Raw genomic sequence first — 24,748 nt, 5'->3', positions numbered from 1 at the left:
TCTGAGGTCAGTTTCCCCACAACCCTGCATGAAAGCAGAACACAGAACAGAGAAGACACAACCCAGTGCTGGTTCTGAACGGAGCCTGGAACTGCCCAGGTTCTGCCCCCTACCCTTGAAACACTCACTCGGGGGAGGCCTTCTTGGAGTCTGCCAGAGACTGAGGGGCAACCGCCACCAGCTAAAGCCAACAGTAAGTATCAGCCGACAGCCCTGTAGGGCGCCATCTTGGACGTTCAGTGCCGCCGAGTCTTCCGATTGGCTGCAGTCCTCGCTGGCATCTACGCAAGAGACCTCATGCCAAAGTCCTACTGCTCACATGCTGTGGCTAGGATGTTTGAGTGTAGCCACTGAAAGCTCGTGTGCTGGAACCTTGGTCTCCAGTGTGGCAGGGTCTACTGAGAGGTGACAGGCCATGGCAGCACCACCTTCATAAATGGATTAACATTGCCTTGGGAGTTCTAGCTCTTGTTCTGAGAAAGCTGCCTGTTCAAAAAGTCTGGCACCTGCCCTGAGTCTCCCACTTTCCGTTTCATCACGAGATCTCTTGCACTCACTCTTGCCATTGTGACGTCATGTGGCATCACGAGGCTCTCACCAGAGCTAGGCAGATGCCAGCACCACCAAGCTCTTGAACCTCCAGAAACACAAATAAAATAAACCTCTTTTCTAGGTGCTCTGGCAGTTCCAATCCAGCTCCATGAAAATGCACCTGAGAAGGCAGCAGAAGATGGCCAAAGTCCTGGGCCCCTGCAACCCACACGGGTGACCAGGATGGAGTTTCGGTCTCCCAGCTTTGTTCTAACTCAGACTTGGCTGTTGGCAGCTATTTGAGGAGTGAATGAGCAGACTGAAGATCTCTCCCTCCTCCTCTGCCTCCCCTCCTCCTCCTAACCTTACAAACAAATAAATATTTTTTATAAAGAATGTTATGCCCTCATTTGCTTTTCTTTCTAGGAAACAGTATAAAAGAGATTTCACACTTTTGCTAACACTGAACTGAGTCAGTCCATGGAGAATAGATATTTTTCCACCCGTGGGCCTCAGATAAAGGCACAGTTTATCCTGCAACCTACTTGTTATTTTAGTTATGAAGTAACTACATCATTCAAAATGAGTTGCAATTCCTCCTGACCAAAGTCCACATTCCCCAAGATTTCCCAACTCTCCAGTGACTTGTCCTCTCCGTCCAGCGAGGCCTTGACGAGGCAGCAGGCTGTATTCATGCAGCCAAAAATCAGCTCTGATCTTGCCGGCACAGATTTCTGAAAGCTCACTAAGAAGTTAACTCTTCTTTTACCTCTGTATTTCCCAACTCTGCCTCTGCGGATTGTGTGTTTAAAGTCCAATGTTTAAGTATTTCTTATGCTATATAGACAGGGCCTTCATAAAGTTCACAGAACAGGGGATTTCCAAAATTTTCGTACCAAAGCAAATTTCCTTCTAAGTCCATGAACTTTATGAGATACCCTGGTCTTCCATATTGCAGCCATCACTAATGACTGCTAAAACACAGAGCTCCAGAGGCTGAGCTAGAAATACAGCATGAGGCAGCAGGAGAACCCTGCCTGGCAGGTCTTCGGCATAAATTACAAAGGCGAGGCTTACAGCCAAAGGAACTGCGCACTCTGTGAGACAAGTGGGACCCTGTCGGCCCTTGACACACAGAAAAAGTGAAGGCAGTTTGGCGTGTTCTGCATAAAACTAAGAAACTCAGCCCATGCAGGGCCACAGGCCAAAGAGTCCCCATTGACTTTTGCATGATTCACGTTTTTGACAGGGAAAGAACACTTTGATATACTTTTTCTGGGGTTCTTAAAAGTTGATGGAGACTCAACTAGTTAGTTTTATCATCACCACCACCACCACCAACACCACCACTGTCATCATCACATTTTCCTTCAGTTGCGACAGTTTTGCGCTAAGGCCTGTCTCCAACAATGTCTTCCAGCATTGTGGCCCAGCTCACGCTTCTGGGTGAAATAGCACAAAGGCTGGACCCTTTCCCCACAGCCACATCACTTTTGCTTCTTTGTGCGACTGCACACCAGCTCACATACTACTGTCTCTATGTGACTGTCCCCTATCTACCACTTAGAAGCTCCTGCTGGCAAGAGCATTCAGAGCCACCAAAGAGTGCCCCACATGCAACAGGGCCTCCTCTGTTGCAATCCCATGGATCCAAGGAGGTACACGCCCCACCCCCCCAGTAACATACCATCCCCAACTCAGCTATATATATGGCTGGTTGACAGCACTGTAATTTATCCAGCCCCAGAGCAGCCGTGTCTCAGTCCAAAAGCCACATTCTACATCCAGCTTCTCCATAAAGGGATGCCTTCAGGGGAACATTTTCCTCCCTTGAACATTTCAAGCTGTAAATTACCTTTGACAAATTAACTCTCACTTCCTCCCAGAGATAAATTTCAGAAGGAGAGCATCTTGGTGAGCACAGGAAAGGGGCCCACGACTGGTGGCCTGGCTGGAACTGTGGGGGGAGTCAGGCTGTGCCTGATCCCACATAAGACACGTGGCTTCATCACGCGGTCTCTGCCCAGAGAAAATCAAGTCAGGGCATGAGAAAGGCTGAACAGCTCCTGGAGGGCGGCTGCCAAGGGCTCCCTTCCCAGAGAGCCCTCGTTTCCTCCCACTCTGCTTTGTTGCACGAAGGCTCCAGTCAAGCCAAGCCTAACCAAGGTCCACTCAAGCTCCTGAGGTCCCAAGAGGGTCTTCGGCCTTGGTGAGACACAATGTGCATCCAAGTTAGGTCCATGCTTCCCAGGGCTCAGCCACACTGGGAGACTAACAACAACCAAAAAACATACCGAGGAATTTGAACTGAAGCATCATTGTACTTTGGTATGGAAAAAAACAAAAACACTGAAATCCACTCACGACTTTTCCTAATGGTCATATTTCATGAACCTTTTTTTTTTTAAATTTTCTTATTGGAAAGTCAGATATACAGAGAGGAAGAGAGACAGAGAGAAAGATCTTCCATCCACTGATTAACTCCCCAAGTGACTGCATCAGCTGGAACTGAGTTGATCCGAAGCCAGGAGCCCACAACCTCTTCCAGGTCTCCCACATGGGTGCAGGGTCCCAAGAATTTGAGCCGTCCTCGACTGCTTTCCCAGGTCGCAAACAGGGAGCTGGATGTGAAGCTGGGTAGCCAGAATTAGAACCAGTGTCCATATGGAATCCGGGCACGTTCAAGCCACTAGGCTACCACGCCAGGCCCATGAACCATTTTACAAATGTATGCAACATTTATTTTATGGATTTCTAAGAATGGATTCCCATCTGCTTGTTCACTCCCCATATAACTGTAACTGGGCCAAAGCCAGAAGTCCAGAATTCAATCCACGCCTCCCACGTGGGTGGCAGGAATCCAGTGACTTGAGCCATTACTGCTGCCTCCCAAGGTCTGCATTAGCAAGAAGCTGGCACTGGTAGTGGAGCTGGGACTCAAAATCAGACATTCCAATGTCGGACAAAGGAATCTTTTTTTTTTTCATCATTATATGATCATTTAATTTATTCCTCAAAATAAAAATAGTCTATTAACTAGTAATATGTATGGACAAATATTTTTTTAATTATTTTTTATTAATTATTATGCATTATGTGACAGTTTCATAGGCTCTGGGAATGCCCCCACCCCTCCCCATGGACAAAGGAATCTTAATTGGCATCATAAACTAAGCCTAATTCCTATCCTATATGAGCTTTATATTAAAAAGGGGGGGATATACTATTTATTTGAAAGGCAACATTAGAGAAAGAGACAGAGAGAGGTCTTCCATCAACTGGGTCACTCTCCAAACAACTACAACAGCTGGGGTGAGGCCAGGCCAAAGCCAGGAACCTCTAGGTCTCCCATGTGGGTACAGGTGCCCAAGCACATGATCCATCTTTCACTGCTTCCCAGGCCACATTAGCAGGAGATTGAATCAGAAATGGAGCAGCCGGGTCTTGAACTGGTGCCCATATGGGATGTCAGCACTGCAGATAGAGGCTTAATCCATTAGGCCACAACACCAGCCCCTCCATGAGCCTTTGGATGGTCCCTCATATCTGTTTCAAGCTAGTTTGTCCCAACTTCACATAATATAATAAATCATGAAATTAAATAATACTTACATACAGGTGGAGTTCCACATCCACAAGTTCAATCACCCACAGAATGGAAACATTGGGGGAGTGGCGGGGAATTCTGTCTGTACTGAGCAAGTAACATTTTTTTTCTTGTCCTGAATACTTAAATAGTGCAGCATAACAACTGTTTACGACACTAACACCACAATAGGTATTACATATAGTCTAAAGAGTATTTAAAGTATACAATAGCCTTATGTGGATTCTATGCAAAAAGCATACTGGTCTATTTAGGGGATCTGTAAATTCTGGTATCAAAAGGAGGACCTGTGCAGATACCGAGGGACATATGAGCAAATGTGAGTAAGGAAAAAGTTCTGCCTAGGGAAACTAAGTTGGTTTTGAAAGGACTCACTTTTTTTAAAAGTGAGTTTAGAATGCAGAAACAAAACTGCAAAGGATGAGGGAAACATTCTGACCTCAGTGTGCTTCAGAAGTTTCTTCTACTTTTCACTTTGAAAGCAACACAAACCAAAGCCCCATCTCCCCGCAAGCCATGTAATCAGGTGTGAGAGAGAAGACAACCTTCTTCTCAGAAGAGTCTCACACAGGTCAGCTGACACCAAAAGACTGGTGAATTCATGAACAGCCATGTGATCTAAGTCGAACAAAATGATTACTAGCGAAAGGTATCATTTCATGACCAGTTTTTAAAAAGACATAGTTACTCCAACCAATTACAGACATGAACAAGCAGACTTCAACTTCAATTTCAATGTACATTGTTGGGAACAAAAGGACCCAAGAGGGATGGGAGTTTGGCACAACAGTTAAGACATCACGCAGGGGCACTGGCCCCCATCTCAGAGCTCAGCTCCAATTCCCATTCCAGCTTCCTGCTAATGCACAGCCTGGGAGGCAACAGGTCATGGCTCCCATGGCTGTGTCCTTGTCACTCCTGCATTCTGCTTTTGGCCTGGCCCAGCCCCAGCTGTTGCAAACATTCAGCAAATTAGCCACCGAGTTAGGCGTTCCCTCTTTGTCTCTGTACCCATGTCTCCTAGGTAAAAACTACATATCTGAATATACTTAGCAAGTGCTTTCACATTTTTGTTTATTTTCTAAACAGACAAGTATCTCATACATCAATAATCTTATGTCAAACAGGGAATGGACACAGAGATGTCAGCTGACAGAGCTAGAGCAATGCAAATGCTTTAGAAAGAATCTGTAAGAACCCGAAAGGAACTCACAGTTTAGTTCTATTTTTAAAAGCCAGCAGAGAATAGGAAAATGTCTATTGAAATACTTCTTCAATTATTATAACCACTGGTAAAAAAAAAAAAATGCTGACTTAACCACATATTTTTCTTTTTTTTCATTTCTAAAAGCCCCACAAAATGATAAGAATGAAAGAAAATGAGGAACCAACCCACAACCACACAAAGAAAAAAAGAGCGGTCAGAGAAGGCGAGTTCTACCAAAGAAAAGAGGTCAAGAGACAGGAGGCACAGCAAGCCAGGGAATCCACCACACGGGATCACGGAGGGTTTAACTCAAGAGCAAAACATGGTTGAAGTGCGAGGGTTCAAGGGGTAGCTGCAAAAACATCCGGAACCCAGGAACCCCAAGTTCATCAAAGAGAAATATGGGAGCAGAAACACGGGGTGAACAATGGATCTGTCGATGGACATGAGAAGAGCAGGCTGGGCTCATGGGCCTTTCTTAGCCTCCACCTGCCCTTACCGGGGCAACAGGATGTGAGCGGTCCTTCAAAACTACACAGACAGGAACACCCTTTGAGGACTTTCGAAAGTTCCTGAAAAGTGCCTATTTTAAAACACCTATGCATGGATTTCATTTTTTTTACCCAAATTAATTTATTCTTAATTCCATTTCTCTTCCTATCCTGGGTCATCACACAGCCAGCTTGCAACACAGCACCTGAAGTTTATCATGCACACAGGCCTCTGACGCTGTACCCGTTACCTCAACAAAAGACAAACCAAGAGCCATCAGCCACTTGCACAAAGTCCCTAACAAGAAAACAAGGTGACAGGTAAGACAACAAATCATTCCAGAAAAATTAAAGATAATTCAGGAGCCAAAACACAGAAAAGTAAACCTTTGGAGTCATTCAAACAGGCACTGCACTCTTAAAAAAAAAAAAAATCAGAATACAATGTAAAAGGAATAAGTAGAAAAGAAGCATTGGAAAGTTAAAACACAGTGCCAACATTACGAGAAAAATTCAAATTCAGAGCTGAAACATAAAGCCGAAATATCACAGGAGGAAATACTTTCAGGGAAAAAAAATGAGATGAAAGGTTATTATTTTTTTTTAATTATTTATTATTTTACTTCATTAATTACATTGTATTATGTGACACAAAGGTTATTATTTTTAAAGGCATGCAAAGAACATCCCTAAACTGCAAGACACAAGAGTTCATATTCAAAGAGCCAGGCCAGGTCTCAGAACAAAGGACACACACATTTCCCTCACTGCTGTGCCTTTTCAAATACCCGGCAGATGGAACACCCTAAGACCTCTCCAAGCCAAAGCAGAATCAACAGAAAAGGAACCGGGATCCTCTACGGAGCTGTAGATCTATCAGAAGGTAGTGCAAGCCACAAGGTGGCCCTCCAAAACCCGAGATTTGTCTAAGAATGATACCCTGCCAAACGACCAAGCATGAGCCTGCGGAACTTACAAGGACTCAGGAAACATACCCCTTTCTATACCATTTCTAAATATATTTTGCTTTCTTTTCACAGCCTCCATTCACTCTGCTTCCAGCCTCACACAACACCACACACTCCCAGGAAGATGAGGAAGTTCTGGTATATGTCCTATGGACCTAGCGTGGGACACAGGCCCATCTCTAAGCCACGTGCCCAACTTTGGTAGGAAGGAGTCAGAAAGACATAAGAACGACCTACCCAGGGCAGAACAGAACTCTGTCACAACAAAAGGAGCAACAAGGTCAAAGATAAATGTTGTTGGGAGAAAAAGGGGAGATGTTCCTACAAAGCGAAAACACACTACCTGGATGTGGCCCAGAACCGGGTTTTTAGCAAACTTATTAAGTGTTGACTGATGACAACTGCTAACAGAGGATTCTGAGGAAGCACCACTGAGGACATTATCCAATCCCTTTAAATACCAGTTCTTCCTGTTCTACCTGGCTGCAGGCAGGTGTCGACTGATAACACAGCAGGGGGCACGGGGAACCATACAAGCCGCCGCCTGGGTGAAGGGCTTTCAGGCTTATAATTAGATAGCATTTGTAAATTGTTGCAGAACTCCCCTGGAAGAAAGGCTATAAATAACTCAGGGTATTATTATGCCCCAAAGATAATCAATTATTTTCTCATCAAAAGCAGGCCAGCAAAGACAGATTCCAAGGGTGAGGATCTCATAATTTGCTTAAGTCACCAGCTTTAACAACCTTTCTAGAGTGTTTACAACTTCAGTGGGGCCCACTAACTCCAGTTTCTTCTAACACATGAAAGACTTACAGCACCTGAGAGATCCTCTTATTTCTAGCAAAAAAAAAAAAAAGGAGTAACACTTAAATGGAGCATGTGCATTAAATTCATTTTTTTTATTAACATGCCAACCATCCCGTATCAGAGTGCCTGGGTTTGAAATTCAACTTGGCTCCTGAACCCAGCTTCCAGACAACGACCCTGGAGGTAGCAGTGATGGCTCAAGGACTGAGCAGGAGACATGGTTTGAGTTCCTGGCTCCCTGCTTTGGCCATGGGGAAATGATGAGCATTTAGAGAATAAGCCAGCAGATTTTTTTCTGAGAAAAAAAAAAGTAGAATAAAGAGTTTAGATTGTTTTTACCATAACCAAATGATAAATATTGAATGGCATAGATAAGTTCACCCAGATTTGAATACTGCACAATGTTACAAGTATATATGTGTAAAACCACACGAGACCACCCCCCAGATATGTAGTACGTAGTAGTTTAAAATAAACCACTGCTTGGGGCAGGTACTGTGGTTTGGGTTTTTTTTAATATTTATTTATTTTTATTACAAAGTCAGATATACAGACAGGAGGAGAGACAGAGAGGAAGATCTTCCGTCCAAAGATTCACTCCCCAAGTGAGCGCAACGGGCCGATGCTACGCCAATCCAAAGCCAGGAACCAGGAACCTCCTCCAGGTCTCCCACAGGGTCCCAAAGCTCTGGGCCATCTTTGACTGCTTTCCCAGGCCACGAGCAGGGAACTGAATGGGAAGTGGAGTGCCGGAATTAGAACCAGCGCCCATATGGGATCCCGGTGCGTTCAAGGTGAGGACTTTAGCTGCTAGGCCACGCCGCCGGGCCCGGTACTGTGGTTTAATAGGTAAAATCTCCACCTTTGGTGCTGGCATCCCATATGGGCTCAGGTTGAAGTCCCAGTTGCTCTGCTTCTGATCCAGCTCAGTGTGCCTGGGAAAGCAGAAAAAGATGGGCTCTGCCCTTGGGCCCGCACACCCACCTTAGACACCAAGAAGATGCTACTACCTCTTGGCTCTGGCTTCAGAAGACAGCACCGGCTGCTGAGTACCTTGGAAACGTCTCTCTCTCTCTGTAACTGCCTTTCAAATTACTAACAAAAAAACTTAAAACCAAGAAGCCACTGGGCTCGGCAGCGTGGCCTAGTGGCTAAGGCCTTGATCCCATATGGCTGCTGGTTCTAATCCCGGCAGCTCCACTTCCTCTCTATCTCTCCTCCTCTCAGTATATCTGACTTTGTAATAAAAATAAAATAAATCTTAAAAAAAAAAAAAAAAAAAAAAAAACCAAGAAGCCACAGTGCTTGGGTTTGTATAAATATACTCTAAAATGTTCACAAACACCTCAAGTCCCCCCAGTAACACAATTCTTGTTGATATACTCCTGTTAACGACATGACTACACACATGAATGTGTGCATGTGTGAGCGTATACTCAGAAGGGTCAAGGGAAATAAATTAAAAGGTAATTTACATTTTCTGCAAACTATGAAATACTCTTGTGAGTGTATGTGAATAACACACACACACACACACACGCACGCGCGCACGTGCACGCGAAACAACATTCAAAAAAAGTCACAAAAGAAAGAACCACAGGGCCTTCTTCCATTCTGGTTCTTAACCACTCATCTTTTGGCCTGCACGATTACCGAGTTTGATTTTCCTTAAGACTTATGACTTCACAGCATGACCACTAAGAAACAGATCCTAGGGAAAGCCTGAGATGACCAAAGCCTTGGCCTGGCCGGCTAAATACAGACACCATGAGTGTGTACACAGCTCCATTCCTTCAGACAAAAGCCCCCAAGAATCTACTTCCACCCCTAGAAAGCCCCTATTTCTTCCTAAAATCAGAACTCCTTCACCTCCCACTTCTGTAAACTCTCAAGAATGTTAAGGATGTAGACACTTCTTAAAATGTTTCATCATAGTAGAAGTCACCCAGGCAGGTGTTTCCCACAATAAAAAGCTTAGTTAATCACTGTTCTAGTGGCAGTTACATGGCATAGTGGTTAAGCTGCCACTTGGGAAACTTATATCCCATATCAGAATGCATGGTTTCAAGTCCTGGCCCCAGTTCTAACCCAGCTTCCTGACAGTACTCACCCTAAGCGGCAGCAGGTGATGGTTCAAGTAGCTGGGCCCGTCCACCCACGTGTGTTCTGGCTCAGCTTGGCCCAGTCCAGGCTGTACGGGCGGATCGGAAAGTGAGCCAGTAGATAAAGGATTTCTTTCTGTTTGTGGGCATCTTTCTGCCTTTTAATTAAAAAAAAAAAAATGTTTTTAAAGTGTAATTTTGTGATGGACTGAACTGTATTTCTTAAAATGTGTTAGGTTGGAGAAGTACCAGCCCAAATCACTTCTAGTGATTTATGTCTGGAGACAGGAGCTTCATGAGAGGGGAAATTAACTTAAAATGCATGAGCAAAGGCTGATCATGGGGAAATCCAGGGACAAGACAGCAGCTCCCAGCCCAGGAGGGGTACTTTAGTTGATTACCTATAACGCCTAACACAGTGGGAATGCTGCATAACTGGTTGTTACCCTGTGTTGTCCAGGGAATAATGACATGTTCGGTACAGGGGCGATTTCTTCTCTGAAGGTTTTTCATCCATGATTGCTTGGCTGAATTTGCAGTTGTGGAACCTGCTGACGCAGAGGCCCCCCAGCCTCCTTCTTTTGTGACGGTGAGTCATCTCCAGTGGTGTAATTATAGATCATTTCTGTTGTCATTTTTTATACCGTTTTCCTTCTAAGGCCTGTCAACAGGTGAAAAATACAGGACAGGGTCTAGGTGCCTCGTTAGGGAAGGTCGAAAGCAAAGAGCAGCACACACATGGCCCCAGAACTGTCTTCAAGATAAATGACAGATACCTTCATATGGCTGAATGCGTGGGAGATATCAGGAGGGTTCATGCACAGCAGATCACCGGAAAGGACAAAGAAAAAGACCAGGAGGCCCACTCCTTGAGACAATCTGTATGGTGAGAACTAACCCACTCCGAGAGACCAGCATTAATCCCTTCCCAAAGATAGTGTTCAGTCCCTAATCACTTCTTCATACCATCACAATGGGGACCTTGCTTTCAAAATGTAAATATTTAGGAGGACAAATCATATCTTAAACTATAGCAAGGGCAGTGGCCTCTCAAATTGGTCAATGTGTACAAAGGGACTGGAGGGTTCCATATGGGACCGCCTCTCTTCACCATATCCAGGGAGAAGAAACCAGGCCCTCCCAGCATCTTGACCCACAGAACTAGCCCATGATAAGGCCTATGGCACTGTGAGATGTTCTTCAACCAACCATGAGAGGCAATGAGTATGTCAGGTGAACAAAACAGGCTGTAAAAAACACATCACTGGGCCCAGCACGGTAGCCTCTCCTTGCATGCTCCAGGATCCCATATGGGTGCCGGTTCTAATCCAGCTCCCTGCTTGTGACCTGGGAAAGTAGTCAAGGATGGCTCAAAGCCTTGGGACCCTGCACCCATGTAGTAGACCCGGAAGAAGCTCCTGGATCCTGGCTCTGGCTTTGGGTCAGCTCAGCTCCAGCCATTGTGGCCACTTGGGGAATGAATCAGTGGACAGAAGATTTTCCTCTCTGTCTCTGCTCCCTTCTTTATATCTGACTTTTCAACTAAAAAAAAAATATTAAAAATAGTTTTATATTTATATATACTATATCATATAAACACATATTTTATATATTTATATATTTATTAAGTATATATAATTTTTTTAAAAGAACACATCACAAGGCTCCATTCACATACAGGCACAAAACTAAGCAATGACTGGAGGTGGCTACAGGTTCAACTGCATCCCTTTGAGACTCAGATCTCAAAGTGTAACTATTGGAAATTAGCGTTTGTAAGGAAGACCCTGATTCCACATGACTGGTGTCCTTATAAGAGATCAGGGCACAGATATGCTCAGAGCGATGGCCATGTGAAGAAAGAATACAGCCCCCACCAGCCCAGGTGGAGCCATCTGGGCCCAAACCTTGAATCTGCACTTCTAGCCTCCGGAACCATGAAACAATAAAGGTCTGTTGCTTAAGCCATTCCCCTGTGGCACTTTGTTATGCAAGCCCTTGTTCTATGGCACAACTACAGAAAATAAGTAAGAGGATGATTAAACAAAGTGGAGGACAATCATTCCTTTGGAAGACAATGAGACTCAGAAGTTTCCCAAGAACTGGAAAGGAGGCGTAATTTCTCAAACTGGGGAAGAGTAACCTGGCTAGTGTCTCTTGCTTTTCTTCACATTGCCCCTCTACTTCATTGCTAACTCTTGTGATGCTGATGGACAAAAGGGAGAGAGAGCTAGACCTCTGTAACCGTCCTGTCCTACAGGGTGTCCACCAGACACATGCGGTTCTTTCAGTTTCAATGAACTAAAATCAAACAATAGAACCGGAAATTCAGTTCTTCCCTCACACCTGTCATATTTCCAAGGCTCAAAAAGCCACATAAGGCTGAAGGCCACTGATTGGAACACAACAGATACAGAATGTCTACCGGAAGTTGCTATTCCACACCATGAGACAGCTGAGGTCTAGGATCCTTTCACTGCAAATACGAAACATACTCCTCTTTCCCTGCAGCTCACAGCTGGCAGCCCACTGCCACCTCCTAGCATCTTGGCTGCTGGAAGCCACTGAGTCACTCCCTACAGGCCCTTGCTAGAGCTTAAATCCCCACCCAAGTACCTTCTGCTTATTTCACCTATAGTTTGAGTATGGCTTATCCACTCCGAAACCAGTCTTGGAGTTCATTCCCATTATTAGGCATTAACCCAGCTGCGGTGTTCCAAGATGGTGTGAAGACCTGGTGGCTCTGAAACAAGAGAGAGGAAGACCGAGAAAGACACCAACACATCCACGTGTACTTTCCGTCTCTCACTTTGGGACTCCGCCAGCAGGAAGGCCACCACCAGACATCTTGAACCAAAAATGAACCAAAATCAAACTCTTCTCTGTATAGCTTACCCAATCTGTGTGTTATCAGCAACAGAAAATGGTCTAATATCCCTCCAAATGTCCTATCCACCCCAAAGGGTCTCTCACTCACTGAACCCAGACCCTTTCCCAGCAGGAGCTCCATCTGGAAGTGAAGGCTCAGCAGATGTCGTGCCAATGCAGTTCTTAGCAGGGCAGACCTGTGTCACCATGGTCATGACACAGCCAGTGAGGAGGCCACTGGAGCACAAGCCAGAGAGAGACAGAAAGCAAATCATCCCATCATCCAGCTCAAACCTGTCACTCACAGAATGGATGGACACTGCCGGGCCAGCAAAGGGAATCTGTAAGGGAAGTTAAGGTACTGTAAGGCACTCGAGTAACAATCCTTTTCTTGTGGGTGTCTGCACTCTGCCCGTCATGTCAGGAGGTTCAGCGATCAGTCGCTCATTCAACACCATCTAATCAAACCCAACTCACTTGTGCATGAGGTGCCTTCTGCTGAAAATCACCCAGACACAGGCAGGAGCATGGTACCATGCCAGAGAAGACATTCAGCCAGGCCTAGAACAATATGGACAGGCAGATGCCCCTGAGTCAGGTGGGTCCCAGCCTTGTGATCCCAGTCCCATTCAGGGATCTGTGAGGGAATTCAGGCATGATTTACCCAGCTGGTCCACACACAAGAATAATAATAATAATGACTTCCTCTCCACACATCCTTGATTGCCTTAAAGACAAGCAAACAAAAGGCAGGGCTTCCAGGTACAAATAGTCTGGTGTCTTCCTGTTCCCTTCCCAAGCATTGTTTTCCTAAGATCATTCTGAATACTGTCAGACGATTAATGTTGATGGGTTTTATCTAACGCATCTCCTTGGGTTGCCCTCCGGCTGTTAAACACATCCAAAATCGTTCCCACTCACTGAACACAATACACCCCAATCTCCAGCTTGGCAAAACTTTTAAGTCTTTTTTTCTTATAGATAGAGAATGTTAGTATACAATCTGGATAGATACGAACATGCACTGAACGAAGTCCAAACAGCCTCTAGACCAATATTTTTTTTTTCAGATCATATTTTCTAAATTAAGTCATCAGCTTCCTGGATTGAGATGGTGACTAATGGGCTGGGGAGACAGTTTCGTTGCCTTACCTCAGCATTTTCTGTGACCAAAGCTCACCAGTCTTGCACTCCAAAAGCTAGCAAACCTTTGGGCTCAGGAGGCCAAGGCCTGACAGTTCTCCAAACCCAACACCTAACACCAGCATCTCTGTTTTCCCCGTCTTGACGGACAGTCCCCTCAAAGCATTGGGTTTTGCACCTGGATGCTCTACCATTTGTCAATCAAACCTGTAGGGAAGACAACTCAATTTCCCAAAGACAGCATGCCCTGCAGCTGGTCCAGAGAGGGAGAACAAAAGCCAGCGGCCAACAAAGGGCAGAGGGCGCCAGAAAAGGCACCAAACAGGCACCTCGGTAAAGCTTGGGGGGCGGGAGAGTGATCCATCATTCTGAAACCCCGCGGGCTGCAACTCTTGCACAGCTATGACTGACTCGGCCTGAATTCTTAGCACATCACTTTCATCCCTCCCACAGGGAGGTGGCAACAGGGTGAGCGAAGGCTCCGGATGGGCCAGAACGGACAGGGCATGTGACTCCCACGCCAGGACAGACCTTAAAGGAGGGGGCCAAATGCCCGCGTGAGAAGTGGACGCGAAGGGATGTGGCTCCTCATCAAAATGCAACTCCAAAGAGAACCTGGAAACTGCAGGGAGCTCTTGTGCAAGGCCACTTCCCCGGGGGCCTGGGTCTTTCTCCTGGGACAGGCTGCTTTGATGCACCGCAATCAGCTCTTGATTGGTTAAACAAAAAAAAAAGTAAAAATCACGAAATGAACAGGGCGATGTGAACACAGGAAACAGCTGTGCCTGTGAGATACATAAAAAGTTGACAGATTAAACAGTAAGTAGCTTTGGAGCAACTGAGCCTTGAGAGATCAGGGAGAAAAAACAGGGCGTGAACAAACCACTGGTGGATCCACACAGGGCTCGCTCTATCCCTCCTCTCCACCTCACGGGAGCTGGAAGGTCCCCTAATAAACTCTCTGGGTGAGTCTTGCCCCGGCATGTTGAGTTGTGGCTGACCTAGGCTGGCCTGACAGCATAGGCCAACAAGGCGCTGATATCTACTTACACCTGGGGACACTGTCCGTGTTCACACTGCAGGCACTGTCTACACCAAGAACTGTGTCCGTTCTGTGGTCTAAATCTATCACGCAGCCTGTCTAGTTACTGCAAAGCAGTCTACAATCGCTGCCTTTGCCTCTCCTGTCTCCTCCCCTCTCTTCCTTTCTCCCCAGCCGCTTCCGGCCCCACCAGGAGATCCCCACCACCCCCATACACACACACTGCTACTCTGGAAATACAAACTGAATTCCTTTCCCAGGATGAGGTTTCTCCTTAAGAAAACCAGGTTTTCTAGCTGGGGGTGGGGGTGGAGGTGGGGGTGGCAAGGGTGTAATTGCACAGCTCCGGGTGTCCTAGCAGCAGGGAGATTAGCAGATGAAAGGGGAAGATACCATTACCTGCTGGGGCATCTTTCTTCTCACTTCAAGGGTCATGAACCCATCCCCTCCCACTGAGCAGCCAGAGGAGAAAATGGCTGGCCAAGAAGAGTTTATAAAACAGACCCAGAGGCAGTTCCCCCGCACTTGCAGAGATGGCCTCTCTCTGGCTTCTCCAGGGCTGCTCAGACTCTGTTCAAGAATCCAAACCGCTCGGAGCTTCTCTGGCTCCCAGGCCAAACACACAAAGACAAAGATGACAGGACCCTGGGGCAGAAGGGCAGAGCAAAAGCAGTAAGCTTTGTTCTGGGTGACCAACTCCCATTCTGGGCACTGAGAGAGAAAAATCCTTTAGAGTTACACCTCTAAAGCCAATTATTTGAAAGTTTTAGGACCTATTTATATTTTCCAGGTGTGGAAATATTTTGAGTATTTCAGATACACTGTGAGAAAGTGAACAAGTAATAACATACCAGGCAAGGAGAAGCCTCCTGGGGGTACCCATAATCTTGACTTCATCTCAGCATGGCACCACCTTACATTACATACCCCAAGGCAATACACAAGAAGGCCCTGCACTGCACGGGGTTATTACCATTACATGCAGGTGACCAAGCCCTATGCATCCTCTTACAACTTGCATTTCCAAGTCAGTGCCAACAGGGAACTCCACTCAGCAAACATCTCACAGTAGTAACCCATTCTCATACTAGACACCGGAGCTATCTGCAACTTTTGAGAATTCTCTACTCAAGTGAAGGGCTCTCTGTTAAACGCTTGGAAGTTGTACTGTACAAGGTAAGAGAGGACAATTTCCCTTTTCCAGCTGTTGCTCAATTTCCCAGGAACATGCGTGAACAGGGCGTATCCAGCAAGCTCCCCCAACAGTTTATTTCTACAACACATTTTTACCAACACTTGATACTGGCAGACTTCAGCATTTTGGATGAATCTAATGGGTACAAAGTGATACCGCTGGCAACTCTAACTCGCATCTCCCAGGTCATGAGTCTTTCAAGGTTTTTCCTAGTGAACCATCTACATATGCTTTTATGACCCACTTATTTAGAGAAGAGTTGAAGGGCTGGAGCTGTGGCTTAGTAGATAAGGCCACTGCCTGCGAAGCCATATTGGCAGACCGCTCCCATATGGGTGCCAACTGCTCCACTTCAGATTCAGCTCTCTTCCAATGCACCATGGAAAACACAGAAGATGGCCCAAGGGCTTAAACCCCTACATCCACATGGGAGACCCAGAGGAAGCTCCTGGGTCCTAACTTCGGTCTGACCCACCCCTAGTCCTTGCAAACATTTGGGAAGAGAGCCAGCAGGTGGAAGATCATTCTCTCTCTCTCTCTCTCTCTCTCTCTCTCTCTCTCTCTCTCTCTCTCTCTCTCTCCCCCTCTGTGTCTCCCTTTCTTCTCTGTAACTCTGCCTCTCCAATAAATCAAACAAACCTCTAGTAAATAAACAGTGCACAGCTGAGGTTTCAGACATAAAGGTATAAGCACTTCAAACTATATGGAAAGGAAACAGCCCATGTTAAAAATAAGGGATGGAGGGTAAATGGCCAGGTAGTAGTTAGGTTAAGAGCCTCCCGGAGAAGACCCATCCATCTGAGCTCTCAAGATGTTCCTTGGACTCTTTCTAAGCAGAATGTCCCTGTCCTACCCTGCACAAGCAAGGCAGGGTCTGGACGGTCTGGGTGCAGAAATTATTGTGTCTCACCCCTACCCATGCATCCTCAGGGACTCTGCTCTCAGAGGCCAATCAGATCATGCTCTTTGCTCAAACGATGGAATGAAACGTGTATCCGTGCACGCAACGACAGACAGGGCGGTAAGCAGACTCGCTGAGTAAGGAGGAATCGAATCGTCAGCCACCAGGAAGGCGCTGGCCAGGCTCTGGGGTTTCTGGCTGGCCCCGACCAGGGACTGCTCCAGTGACAGGACCCCTGCTCCCCACTGCAGGCAGCTCAGCGGATGTTCTTTCCCCACTTGCTCATGGCTATGGCTCTGTGGGTATTTACTTTTTTTTTAACTTGGCTTTCTCACCCAGTTTTGAGCAACTCTGGAAAATCACGATCACAGAATAACCTCGTTTGGAAGAGAGATCATGCAATAAAATAGAAAAGGGTGTCTCAACACCTCACATCAAAGCCAGCAAAATACTGTATCCTGACCACTCTGCAATGAGACTGGCAGGATGACATCCTGGTCCCAGGATGCTCATGGAATCCTAAATTGGAAGCAGCCTACAGAGCTGGTGGGCCCCACTCCCATCCCTAAGGTGGTATGAAAAGGCAGGGGATGGAGAAAGTGAGGCCCAGGACCCACAGAACACAACTTCCCAACTCCAATCCAGATCAGATGCCCAGGCAGACATGCAGCAGAGGTCCCTGCTGGAATCTGTGAAGGCTGCCCCACGCAGTACTGAGTGGAAATGTCCTCATCCACAGCTGGTGACCACATGGCTCTTACTAGATGCCCGAGTATCAATTGTCATCATGCAAGCATAGGACTGAGCACTAGAGCCACTGACCCTCCTTCTGTGGTCAGGGACAGATCCCTACCTCTGGGACCTCTACAGAGTCATCCATGGCCTCCACTATTCCAGGGTATGCTAGCAGACACCTGCAGTCCCTTCCAGCTAGGGCAATCGGCAATCATGAAAACTGCCAAAGCCAACAGCAAACACTAAACAGCACATATCACAAAAAAAAAACTAGAAACAAGGGACTGGGTTTCAGAAAATCAGGGTGCAGCTTTTTAACCCCCTTTGAGCACCCGTCACTGCAAAGAGGTTTCATAGATGCCCCTCACAGGAAACCCCACCCAGATGAGCAAAGCTTCTGGAACAATCCTGGGTCAAGTACAGCACAGATGTAAAAGTCGGTGGTGGGGAGTTCACACTCCAGAGTTCCATGGGGACTTGTACCCTGCTCCCCATTTATGCCACTTGTACACAGGGATGCTTTGGTTCACCCCGAATCTTGAAGGACACTGTTCTCCTGGCCTCTTGTTCTGATGTGTGACTACAACTTATGGACACAGCTGAGCTTTCAAGGCATCAACCATCAGACAGCTTGCAAGGTCACTCTCACACTGGCCCCATTCACAGGATTCTGAAAAGGTGTCCCCTCTAGGTAAGCAGCCACTTGTCTCACCTATTTGGGGATAAACATCACAATTCCATGCTTGACACATATCCTCTAAGATCCGCCTCTGAGGGAAAATGCTAGCACCAGGTTTTAAGAAGATAATGACTTCCACAGTTCTAGAACAAGCTTCCCTCCGCCTGTCCATTCAGCTCCCTCAAGATGTCCACGGAGGAGGGCCACTGACATGCCATAGAGGATGAAGCTGTTGCCTGGCACCTGGGACTATGGCATCCCACAACGGAGTGCCAGTTCAAGTCCCAGTTGCTCTGTCTCTGATCCAGTTCCTGATAATCTGCCTGGGAGGGCAGAGAAAAATGATCCAAGTACTACTGTACTTACCATCCATGTGGGAAATCCCCGGATGGAGTTCCTGGCTCCTGGCTTTGGCTTGATCCAGCCCCTGGATGTTATGACCGTTTGGGAAATGAACCAGTTGATGAAAGATCTCTCCCCCCACACCTCCGCACTCTCTGTTACTCTCGAGCTGGATCTCTAAATGAAAGATGTCCTCAGGAAAATCAGAGATCATGCACTCAAAGACATCTTGACTGTAGAAGATTGCTCCACAGGATACAACAGTAATCCCCTCCCACCCAGCTCCTTCTCCACTTGCGGGGTGGGGAGATTCACTAAGTGCACCTATCACAGCAAGCCTACATGCTTAGTCTCTTAGGAGCACTTCTTCAAACGTTTTGTTCGATTCTCCATCTGAAGTTTACTTCATAAATGGCGAGGATAGAGCAACCCTCTCTACTCCCAGGGAATCTACAACAGCTTGGTGTCTTAGTACACTTAGTGTATATTCAAGCACTGTACTGCTGGGTGTCTGGCCTCCTTTCTGGCTTCTGGTTAACGGGCATGAGTTACGTAATGCATCTTAGACTGATGGCTGTAAGAGCAGACATTGATTCTCAGGTGGCTTGCACACTCTGAGCCAGAGATCAAGGTATGGGTGTGTGTCAGTTTGGTTCCTGCTGGGGCCTCTCTCTTTGGCAGGTGGACAGCCTCTCCTCTGTGCTTTCACATGGCAGTCTCCCTTCATGAATGTGCCCTAAACACTTCTTCAAGGGACAATAGTCATGTCAGATTAGAGTTCACCTCAATTTACCTCCCTCACTTCAGTGAAGGTCCTGCCTCAAAACACGGCCACACTCTGAAGTGCTGGGGTTTGGGATTCCGGAGCTCAGGCAGGAGATAATTCAGCCCGTACCAACACCAGACCATACTAACGACCAGAACCTTGAGTTAGTACTATGGCATCAACATCCTCAGCAAAACTCATGTTGGAATTTCCTCTCCCTCGGGAGGAGTTTAGATGTTCAGGTCAGCTATGGTGTCTGGGGGTGAGATCTGTGGGCACTGATTAAGGCTAACTGAGGCCATCAAGAGTGGGCCCTACATCAGTGGTCTGTAGCTTCCTAAGAGGATGAGGAAGAGACCCGAGCAGGGACACTCTCTGGTCAAACGACTCTGCGAAGGTCCCCCCAGCAGCTACAGCATGCACAATCACGCATGGCACACGTCTTTATTCTTCATTAATCACCCAGTATGTGGTATTCAGAACAGCGACAGAAAGAACCAGGCCAACAATGCTTTGATTTCTAGGAAGATAACTAACCCTACCCGGTTCTCGTTCATTTTTAAAACAGCATTGGCTGTCCTAACTCAAGATGAATTTTAAAGTTGGCTTGTTGAGTTTCATGAAAACATTATTTGGCATCCTGACTAAAAAAAGCATAGTAATGACACTTTATAGTAATATCACATAATAATAACACTTTAACCTGGCTCTTCCTCAGCAAGCTCATCCCTCCACCTGGATCTTTTTGGTTCCTTTGGGTAAAGTTTGTGGTTTCCTTCTCATACATGCTGCATGATTACAATATACTATCCACTTCCCAAATGCTCATCACAGCCAACATTCTAGTAGAAGTCTATCTGGATTTCCGACACGGGTAGCAGGTACGCAAGTGCTTGGGCCAACACCTGCTCCCTTCCCAAGATGTTTAACCGAAGAAAGCTGGACTCCAGACTCAAAGCCAGATACTCTGCTTTGGAATGCGGGGGCCCTAAACATTATCTAACCACTGCACTACCCACCCATCCTTACATTTTATGCCTGTTTTTTTTCCTAATAAGTGACTCTTGTGCATCAGAAAGGCACTGAGTTTGTGGCATGTTTGGCCATCTTGCTATACCAGTTTTTCTTAATTCTCAATCTTAGTTGAAACTCTCTTGAGTTTCCCAGGTCAACATTTATTCTAGCTACCAACAATGAAAGCTTTCTCAGATCTTGCCTAATTATCATGTTGGCTGGGAGTTGCAGAACAGCATCCTATAGCAGACACCTGAAGTGTAGTATTCACTGCAGCTTCCTGGAAGACTCCTTTTATCTCGTTAATTAAGCCTACTTGCCTCTCCAAAAAAAAAATACCACAGGCAAAGTGAAAAGTCCACTACCTTCGGCCATGGGGGATCTGCTCAGACCCCTCACTACAGGGGCAATACTGAGTCAGAGGCCCAGAAGCACCCCCCTGGACTCCTTCTCCATAGTGGTGTGGAGCCCACCCGTCCCACAAGCAGGGTCACCCTTGACTGCTTTTGCCCAGTGGTGTTGGCTTGAGGATTCCCTGACATCTTGACTGCTGCTTCCTCCAGCTTTCCCCTTCTCTCAGGGTCAGGCCTCATGGCAGCCTGGCAACTCTCCTAGTCTCCCTGTCCCATCTTGTTGTTCACAGTCATTCCCCTAATTAGCATCTTGCACATCTATATCTTGCTTTGGGGTCAACTTCTCAAGCAGACCCAAATGCACACCATGCACAGGTAGCAGACACCTTCACTGCAGGCTGCTTACTCTCCCTCCCAAACTTGTCCCCAGTCCACCACTGACCAGTTCCCTCTGCTCTACCCGGCCAGTCTACGACATCATCCTCTCGCCTTATCACCCTCAGTTTGTCACATCTTAACATTTCTTCATTTTTATATGAAAAGAAGAGTTACTCAAAGAGAAGGAAAGAGAGGTAGAGAGAGAGAGAGAGAGATCTACCATCCACTAGTTCAAAGCTAAGCTGATCCAAAGCCAAGAGCCTAGAATTTCTTCCAGATCTCCCATGTTGGTGCAGAGGCCCAAGGACTTGGGCCATCTTCTGCTGACTACCCAAAAATTCTACCCTTTGGAGTTCTTTCAGAATACTCAACTATTCCATTGCCTTTTTTATAAAGATGTATGTGACAGACAGAAAAATATCTTTTGCTTGCTGGTTCACTCTCAACATTTTCACCAAAACCAGGGCTGGGCCAGGCCAAAGTTAGAACCCAGAAAGTAAGAACTCTCCCACACTGATGGTAGAAACTCAACTACTGGAGCCATGACCTCCCACAGTGTGCAGCAGCAGGAAGCTAGAATGAGAAACAGAGCTGAGATTCAAACCCAGGATCTCCAATGTGGGATGCAGGAATCCCCACCAGCTTCTCAGTGGATACACCAAATGCCCATCCTCTCAATTCTTTCTGCATGGAAAACTGCTCTTGTGTGTAGGACAGGCAACACCAACTGCTAGCAAGCATGTGGAGCAGCAAGAACCCTCCTTCATTGCTAGTGAGGATGCAAACCGGCACAACCACTCAGAAAGACAGTTTCAGGGCTCCCTAGAAAAGTAAACACACTTACCCTAATGATATTTACCCAAAGAAATTAAAAACTCATGTCCTTACTAAAACCAACACCTACCCCTTCAACTGTCAAGACCTGGAAACAACTAAAGCATCCTTCAGTAGGTAAATAGACACTGAGATAAATGCAATTAGTAGCATATATAATCTGGGCTGGAAAGAAACAAGCTGTCAAGCTACTCCCACTGGAGAGTGTGAGCTGGGATGAGGGCAGACCAGACTGGACAGGGCTACAACACCTGTGGGCCTCATGGGGACTAGATCAGAAAAAAGCCAGGCTGGGCTGATTATTCCTACTGGTGCAAGCATAAAATACAGTGGGTGAGGGTTGGTTGGGCTTGGCCACAGCATCACTTGGCACAACCTGACACTGGGGGCTAATTCTGTCAAGTTCACTGCAGAACCACCTGAAGAGTGCATAATCCAAGAGTGGGAGTGGCCTAGAAGGGAAAGAGTGAGCACCTCCCTCTTGGGTTACCACTCCCACTGGAGGGTATGAAAGCCACCCACAGGGGCTGGGGTGGCTAGACAGAAAGGCACCCACAGCATGTGTGTGGGCTGGATAGTCAGGCTGGTTGGGTTGAACTAGGCTTCAATGCCCATGGACATGTGTGGGAGCTGAATGGGATGTGAGACAGACTAGACTAGTCTGCTGCACATACTGGCAAACCAGGATAGGGGGTAGGCCTGGTGGTGGTTACTGTGGGTCACTCCGATTAGGCTGCAGCTCCCTCTCGTTTATGTGAGGGCCAAGTGTGTGCTGGGCAGAACCAGGCTGGACTGCAACACCCATTGGTTCCAGTGCAAGACAGGGCTGGAGACAGAACTGACCCAGCAATTGCAACCACCAGCTGATTGGGGCGATGGGCTGTACAGGGCCCTGTGCTTGCTAGTACACACAAGAATCTGGTCTGGGTTCACCTCAGACAGTTTCTTCGGAGATCTCCCCAATCGAACTGCCGGACTCAGATCCCTAACCATGAAAAGACAGAAAACAGAACAAGTCAGTCAACTACCTCAGCCATATGTTGGCAGTGGAAAACTGGGCAAATGGAGACTCTGGGATGGACTGTGTCAATCAGTGGATTCTTCAGTGACCTCATCCTGCTTGGAATGGTGAGACTGGCAGCAATTCATAACTGTTGAACTGTCAAAACCACTTGAGCAAGACCCTTGGAGCATGCCCCACATCGGGGACCTGGGATGGGTGGGAGACTGGGTGGGGCTTCTCCCTTTATTTCCCCCTTTACCCCAGACACACGACAAAGACAATGTGGAAATAATAGTCTTACCCACTTTCCTGTAGCCCTCGACCTTTGTGCACTAATTACTATGTAAAGAATGTCAAAAATAAAGAAAAAAAATTTCAAAAAAAGAAACAAGCTGTCAAGCCATGAGAAGAGGAGAAAACTTAGGTACATATTACGGAGTTAAAGAACACAAAAGAAAACATGAGTCCAACTAGATGACACTCTGGAAAAGGCACAGAGCTCAGGGAGACAAAGGGAGGAACACGGGGAGCACAGAGGGGCTTTAGGACAGGCAACCAGTCTACGTAATCCCTCACAGCAGCAAACAGTTGTCATCACCACTGTGTCCAAACTCAAAGAACGTACACTCAAAATAAAGGATAGACTTCAGGTAACCATGATATGCAGGTCCACTTTCTGCAATGGACTTACCACACTGCTGGACGATGTTGACCACAGGAGCCGCTGTTTGTGGATGCAAGGCTATGTGGGAAATCTCTGCACCTGCCTCTCAATTGTGAACCTACAACCACTCTGCAAAATAAGGTTTATTTAAAATAAAAACCCAATACTTTTCTGAATTAATGACTCAGGCATTTGGTGATACAGGGAAATACACGTCTCTTCACATCAACCCCATTCAGATCATTCCCCAACAGTCACCAGGGGACACTGAGATGGTTCAACTTATCAGCAAAACATTAGGTCATTCAAAATCACTTAATACCACCCACACAGGTTCCATCTTTGACAATGCTAAAGTGTAATGTTGTAAGAAAAATTAAGCTCCAACAAGCTCCAAGTGACAGTTCGATCCATTATTGGAAAAGCTTTCTGCAATCTGTCTTCCTTCTCCCAGTACAGAAATTCAATCAGTTCATATCCTGTTGTATAGATGAACTGCTCAAATGATCAGTCATAGATCATCCAACAAGACTTGCCAGTGCTGCTACAGTGGGCATATTCATAGCCCTAATTCAGTCTAAGAACTTTCTGGATGCATTCTTGGGTCCCCTGCCTGCCACAGTGATATCCTCATCCAGTTTATCTGCAGAAATATCATCTTAAAAACAAAACCCACTCCCCTCCGATCTCCACTCTTCCTTGTAAGGTGATCAAATTCAGATTTCTCCCCTCACTTCTAGAAGCTCTAACAAAACCTGGACTCCATACAGCCAATAGAAGGGCAGATGGGGCTTTTCCTGACTTGGTCTCCAGTGCCTACCCACTTCAGTGTGTTTCTCCCTAGATCTCTCTGCTTCTGGTTCCCATTAGAGCAACTGCCTCATCTGATACCAGGAACACAGACTGACCTCCCCCTTCCCCTTCAAGTTTAAACCTATAAAAGTGTATGGGAGAAATGTTCGCATACACGCGTATGTTGTAATCCCTTTTAAAATTACTTTTGAGGGTACTTTTTTTTTTCTTTTGGACTTAGAACTGATTAAACAAAACAATATTCTGTCCAAACCTGCATTTTTCTTATTACTTTCTAATCATTTTACCACCAACATAAAGGC

General features: G+C 46.4%; 1 protein-coding gene across 5 annotated transcripts in view; it reads right to left on the bottom strand.

The window, feature by feature from the left end:
* Positions 1–24,748, bottom strand: part of ROR2 (receptor tyrosine kinase like orphan receptor 2) — a 193,631-nt gene that overhangs the window by 118,117 nt on the left and 50,766 nt on the right. Inside the window, exon 1 of one of the 5 annotated variants that reach the window (XM_058672687.1) lies at positions 129–231. The exons of 3 other annotated variants lie outside the window; for them this stretch is intronic. The gene's annotated coding sequence lies outside the window, so the exon portion shown is untranslated. Of the gene's footprint in view, positions 1–128; positions 232–24,748 lie in introns of those variants that run through there. One more of the 5 variants, XM_058672686.1, reaches the window with a different exon arrangement.

This window comes from Ochotona princeps, chromosome 14 (genome assembly GCF_030435755.1).
Source record: "Ochotona princeps isolate mOchPri1 chromosome 14, mOchPri1.hap1, whole genome shotgun sequence".
NCBI lineage: Eukaryota > Metazoa > Chordata > Mammalia > Lagomorpha > Ochotonidae > Ochotona > Ochotona princeps.
Note: the sequence above shows the minus strand (reverse complement) of the source record. Positions and strands in the feature narration are given on the sequence as shown.